The 6,399-nt window shown below is 41.2% G+C and overlaps 1 long non-coding RNA gene across 2 annotated transcripts in view; it reads right to left on the bottom strand.

The window, feature by feature from the left end:
- Nucleotides 1-6,399, bottom strand: part of LOC130165202 (uncharacterized) — a 47,657-nt gene that overhangs the window by 17,617 nt on the left and 23,641 nt on the right. For both annotated transcript variants that reach the window (XR_008826752.1, XR_008826751.1), the window contains exon 2: nt 1,164-1,275. This is a non-coding gene — a long non-coding RNA (uncharacterized LOC130165202). The remainder of the gene's footprint in view (nt 1-1,163; nt 1,276-6,399) is intronic.

Here is a 6,399-nt window from a genome sequence, read left to right as displayed (position 1 = left end):
TTTAGATGACTCACAGGTTTTTCCTGTGATCAAAACTTACAATCACTTTGATGAAGACCGGTATTCACTTCAGCCCCCACAGTTTCCCCCTGATCAGATTGATTATGATCTATGACCTATTCTTCTCGGTCAGTACCTTTAACTGTGATATTTGACTTCTTTGCCTTACTGTAAGTAATGCTGTGATTACAGTTTTTTCAAAAGGTGGATTTTCACACTTTAGCCACCGACTCATTTATGTAAAAAGGGAAATTCTGGTATGTTTCCACCTGGCTATCATTTTCACAACGGTACATTTGTGATATGTGGCTAAAGCAAAGCAGCATGTATCGGCCAAGCTTCCTAAATATGTTCAATTTCAAATGTTTTCACTGTATATAAAAATACAAACAGAACATTGTGTCTACTCAGCGCAACCACCACCAAATTTACATAAGTCTGTACACTTGTGTCTGAGTCTGGCTGAAAGTAAACAAAGACAGTAGCCCCCTATATATGTGATCTACTTCTCACACGCTAACCAAACTACCTGCATGCTGATTTGTAGCTCCGGGGTGATTTAGCATGTTGGCTTGCTAGAGATGAAGTTGAAATGTTCCTTTAAAGCTGCTTTAATCACTATTTAATCAATAAGTGAACATCATTTTAAAAGCTCAAGCTCTGTACTGTATATAAAAAGAAATCCACCCTTACGAACCAGCAGTCCATTTAAGGTATTTGTCTTGTATCTAAGGACACCCATCTAGAAAGCCTCTGAAGAGAAAGAGCCCTTCAAATGAGTCAGAACAACAGACATTAGCTTTCAATTTTGTGGTTTCAGCTATGTTCACAATGTGAGTGGATGGGATTTCTGTGAGAAAAATCCCTGCAGTCAAATGAAGCAGTTTTAAAAGCTTATTACCAGAAGAATGTTCCCTTGTTATATTGAGGGGGAACGAGACGGGTGTTAATTTTTCTAATGGAAATCTGCGGTCAGGCTGGAAAAGGTGCAGCAGCAGCAAAGAGCTCGTAACACTTTTTCATAGAGACCAGACTTTCTCATGGGTTATTGTTGGTTTAACTGGGATGTGACTGACAAAATCCCAGTTGAGGGAGTATTACCTAGTAAAACGTGTGTTTTGGAGACGATTAAACAGAGTTTTATGGGCGCTCTGGTAGCTCACCTGGTGGAGCGTGTTCTACGGGTTTGAATCCGGCCCAGGCTCCTTCACAGCACGCCATCGCCTCTCTCTCTCTCTCTCTCTCTCTCCGCTGCCGTGTCCCCCTCTACTGTCTCTATCGAATGAAGCAAATTATTAAACTCACAAAATTATTTATTCTCGGATCTTGACTCTTCTGACAAACACAAAGCATCAGCTCCGACTGCGTTCACATCTGCATTGACATAAAACATAAAATGAAACCGTCAAAGATTGTAGCTTGATAATTAGCACTGATGAGACCTTGTTAAACAGTTCTCAGCCTTTCTCTCAGGGAAAACCAGTCGACCGCCGTGCTGCTCTGCTTGTCTTGACTTCTTCACTTGCCCCAGAGCTACACTTTCCTGTGTGCACCGTGACCTTGTGACCTACTTCTCTAAAGTTTCTTGTTTAACCTTTGTAGTCCACATTAGCAGCCGTTAGCTGCAGAGAGAAGATAAGGTTGGTGATTAAGTTGTTTAAAACTAGAATAAATATACTTAAAAATAGTTCATTTGAGTATTTTTCTAATGTAGAACCATGAGAAGTTTGAGAGAGGTTTCTGTTCTGGGAAACCAAAAGTTGTAAGCCGATAAAGGAAACTGTGGCATTTATGTTATTTACCTTTATTTGTTTTTCTTTTAATCTTTTCTCGGAAGTAGAAAGGTTCAAATGTGCATATGAAGGTCAAAACTGTGTGTGTGTGTGTGTGTGTGTGTGTGTGTGTGTGTGTGTGTGTGGTGTTAAATTACTGGAATACCTAAAGCAGTTAACTGACTAATTTCAGTCTGACTAATGAGAAGAACAGTTTGGTTTTCTCATGCTTTCAGCAGGGTCAGCCTTTTGTATTGTATTATGATGTAATTATCTGGAACCAAGAACTGAATCTGCGTGTTCTCATGTATACATTCAACACACGCGTCAGCTGCTTCCTTCCTCAGACCTAATCACAACACAAGAAGAGAAGAGATGATCTAATTAACCAGACAGGGTTAATTAATCAACATATCGATTATGTCGCATACACTCAGTTAACGGCTGATGTGTTTCCCCGATGTCTGCATGTAATCGTTTATTGGCGAAACAGACGGACAGAAAGCAGGACATGTAATGAATTATGGGTAATTTAATAATAATATTGAGAGAAATAACATTCCTGTCAACATGTAATCAAATAAAGTTTGACTCACGACGCTTTGATCCACAGAGTGAGTTCCAGGAGATGTGAGCTTAGTAAAGAGGGTTATTAACTGAGTTGAGTCATGTCTGTAAAATCATTTCACACGTCTCATTGTCTGAGTGTATGTTGGATTTTTGTTGTGACGGGTCAATTGTTTAATATTTTCTCCTGTTCCTGTTTTAACTGAGCATTATACAATATATAAAATATGATATGATCCAAACTTGTACCTACAGTTGTAACAGTCAACAGTTGTCTTTGTTTACCTCTGTGTGAAATCCATTTTAAACATTACTAAGAATTTTGAGCTGTAAATCCGCTCCTGTGTCTCAATTCATTCTCAATATTTATCCAGCTGTTATATTTGAGGAGTCGGCCATATTGTTTTTTTTTACAAAAGGAGATTCATCACCGGTACAGAATGATTCTTGGGATAGCTTGGGGCGCATTTCATTTGCCGCCGTTGAAGGACACGGCCCCTGAACTGAGATCCTTCATGACACAATGTTAGACTAGAAATCTAGAGAGGCGGGGTTTAGCTACGGTTTCCTCCAGATGTGAAGATAAGAAGTTACTCAAGTGTAAAAATGACCCAAAAGAAATATAAAGCATTTTGCAGCAGAGAGAATATTGTGTTGAAGAGGAAACTCACATTAATAAAGTTTTTCCTCTTGCAGCATCATCATCTCTAAACTCAGAAATCTCCCCATTCACAGCTCCAGCAACTGCAGAGTCTGGGAAGGCGATAAATGAGACGTTACAGGGGCCACTGGGTGAAACTGTGGCGTACAGAACTGAAACCCTGGAGCTGGAAGCAATCAGTGACCTGCTGAAGAACACTTCAGTCTGTAACTATGAGCCACCCTGCTGCTCCAACATCAACATGACCTGGGAGGAGAGTACGGGCTGGTGGTGGGATGAGGAAGGACGTTTTCTCCTCAGCTCACTTTTCTGCCACTGGTAAACACAGATTCATTAGCTGCTTCTCAGTGGCAATCAGTCACGGCAGACAGAGTTTGTATGAGGCAAATATTAGTTTGAAAGTGAAACTTTTTCCTCATATGATCTAGATATACACATATGAAAGGAGGGAGAGAGATAACTCTTGTTGCTCATGTGCTTAAGGGAACAACCAAACAGAGTTTACAGTGATCTCATAGACTATTCAAGGTTTACTGGAATCACTGAGACTGCGGCCGACCCCCGGTGGGAGAAAGGAAGCAGGTGAAAAGGTCTCTAATTTAATGACCCGAAAAGTTGCATGTGAAAGTAAAAACACAAATTCATGCAGAAAATGTTCACAGCTATTTTGGGATGGAGCGGATCCCGCAGCATGTAATGCTAAGGAAGCCTTGGGATGAAATGACTATCAGATGAGGCAGACGGGTTTAGTGCCATGATTTAACCTGTATCATCCTGTGGTGGATGATGGTCAGGGGGTCCAGTTGTTGTTTGGATCACACATCAAAGTGAGTAATATGTGACAGTATGTGATCTCAGTAACTTGACCATGGAATAATTGTTGGTGCCAGACAGGGTGGTTTGAATACCTCAGAAACTGCTGATTTCCTGAGACTTTCGCACACACTCACACACACGCAACAGTATCTACGAGTTACTGAGAAAAACAGAGTTGGCAGCAGTTCTGCGGTCCAAATTAGTTTTTTTTTTTAAACGAGAGAGGTCAGAGGAGAACAGCCAGACTGGTTCAAGCTGACTGCGAGGCAAATGTAATCAAATACTGATACTGATGGACCAAAAACTGACCGAGAAGGCCGGACAAGAACGAGCTGTTATCCTTTTATCCTATTATTGGATGTATACCGTCAATTACTGGACAGGCAGCCGAGTTTTCTGAGAGACCTGTTCAGCTCCACTGACCCCGGAAATCTCTGCTGCTCAACTGTTTACAACCATTTAAACAGCTCCACACCTCCGTCTGACAGAGACGTCCCACAACTCTCAGCTTTCTACCCACCTCCACCTTTTTGCACAGAATGTTCTGTATATTGAGCTATTTTCATTTGTTTTTCATTGTGTTATCAATCCATCCATCCATGGGGTTGTTTATCTTAACGTGTTGGAGGGGGGGGGGGGGGGGTGGTTTGATGTTTCTCACAAACCGTAGTGTACTAACGACCTGCAGCTCATTTAATCAGCTCACTGCGTCTGTTTTACCTTTTACAACAACTCCCTGCAATTTTCAAAACAAGAAAAAAGTGCTCAGTGTTTATTTTAACTTCATTTCATCTCATTTTAGTAACTCCAGTTTAGTTTTATTCCACAAAACAAAACACATTTTAATCTATTTTTATTCATTCAATTTATCATGCATTTTTATACCTTCCAAGCATTTGAGCATTTGTTGAATACAGTTACTACGGTCACAGTTCTCGTCGTCATCTATCACCAAACATCGACATAACTCATTCCCGCCAATGGCAACATGAATGTTAGTCAACTGACGACTTTGCATTAAAAACAGTAATTATTTAATCTGTTCATTTGTCCGTCTTTCACATCATTCAGCTTCAACTCATTGACAAAAAAAACTTTGGACTCAGTGGGACGTTTTGAACTCCCTGTTTTCCAAAATCCTTTTGAAATCTGGCTTGTAAACTGCGACTAAATCATCTCCTTCATAAAAAGGACAGATTGATGCTTTAACTCAAAACGCTGGCAGGAGTTTGCTGCAGCCTGTCTGACTTCACCGATGTTCTCCCATTGGCTCCGTTTTTACCAAATCTCAGAGGTCCTTTCCCCCAGAATAAATTTCAGTCCTCCCACTCTGTTAAAAATGTTCTCTGCTTGTTCTCACTTTTGTGCTCAGTATTAATCTTGCTTGTCGAACCCATGAAGTGACTCCAGTTACTAGAATCATCACACAAACTTTTGCTTCGTCACAAGACGCCAACAAAATGTGTGACTGGTTCCGTGAGAATTAAACATGTTGCTCTCAAGAAGTTTGTGTTGATATTAGTAAATACACAATGACGCTACTTTAAGGTGGAAGTCCTGTGAACATTTGAGTTTCATAACATCCTCTTCTTTCACCCACCAGAGGCTTAATATCGATCTAATGGACTGTTGAGAAACACAATGTATGAATCAGACAGGAGAGGTGTGTTGATCCCAGTAACAGATGTCTCTCTCTCTCTCTCCCCCTAAATTATGAAACCACTTCCTCTTCAAACCGCAACAGAACCCGTCCACTCTCACCACCACATCAACACAAATCTCACGGCTCGTTCACAGAGAAACACACTGACAGCGACAGAAAGGAATGACAGTGATCTGGAGAGGAGAAAGGACGGATGAGCCAAGGAGGGATTTCCCCTTTGGTCAGACTGTACAGAGAAAACACAGGGAGGATTGCCTAACTTCTAAATGTCCACTGTTACACACAGCAGTGACAAACAGTCTCTAGACACCTAGTGTGGTTAAATATAGCAGCAGACAGGCTTTCACCCACAGGTCAGCCAGCTATAAGAGAAGCATTACAATCACAACATCTGTGTGTGTAACTGGACGTGGACAAACTTAGACCGTGACAAACAACGGAGGACTTCATGACTCAAAAACAAAATGTAATGAAACAGTTCAGATGACAGCAGGGAAACTACATACATGTCTGTGGTAATTATTTCGCCCAGCGCTGAAGCTGCGTGGGCGAACATGAAGTAATTCAACTTGTTTCCAAAGTGGCACGCCAGCCTATTCTGGACTGTGTTGTTCGTTTGTCTGCGGCCAGAAGCAGGATCAGCGGGGATGTTTTTAAGAGCTCCTCTGATGAAAATCAAGTTTCTAACCTTGTTAATGCGTCCGTATGGTATTTAAGTGTTTCCAACTTGGAACTGCAGTGAACCAATGACAGTCTCATAAAAACAGCGGGGCTAAATAAACCTGAAACCTCGTCAGTACAGAGAGCGAGAGTTAGCATTAGCACAACGGCTAACACTGAGTCAGCCACTGCAAGTTACAAGCTAACGAACAACATAAACAACCGTTCTGACACGTCTGCAAGTTTCCTTATCTGGGTCT

The sequence above is a fragment of the Seriola aureovittata genome, chromosome 24 (genome assembly GCF_021018895.1).
Source record: "Seriola aureovittata isolate HTS-2021-v1 ecotype China chromosome 24, ASM2101889v1, whole genome shotgun sequence".
Classification (NCBI taxonomy): domain Eukaryota; kingdom Metazoa; phylum Chordata; class Actinopteri; order Carangiformes; family Carangidae; genus Seriola; species Seriola aureovittata.
The sequence above is the reverse complement of the archived record's forward strand: the minus strand, read 5'-3'. Positions and strand labels throughout refer to the sequence as shown.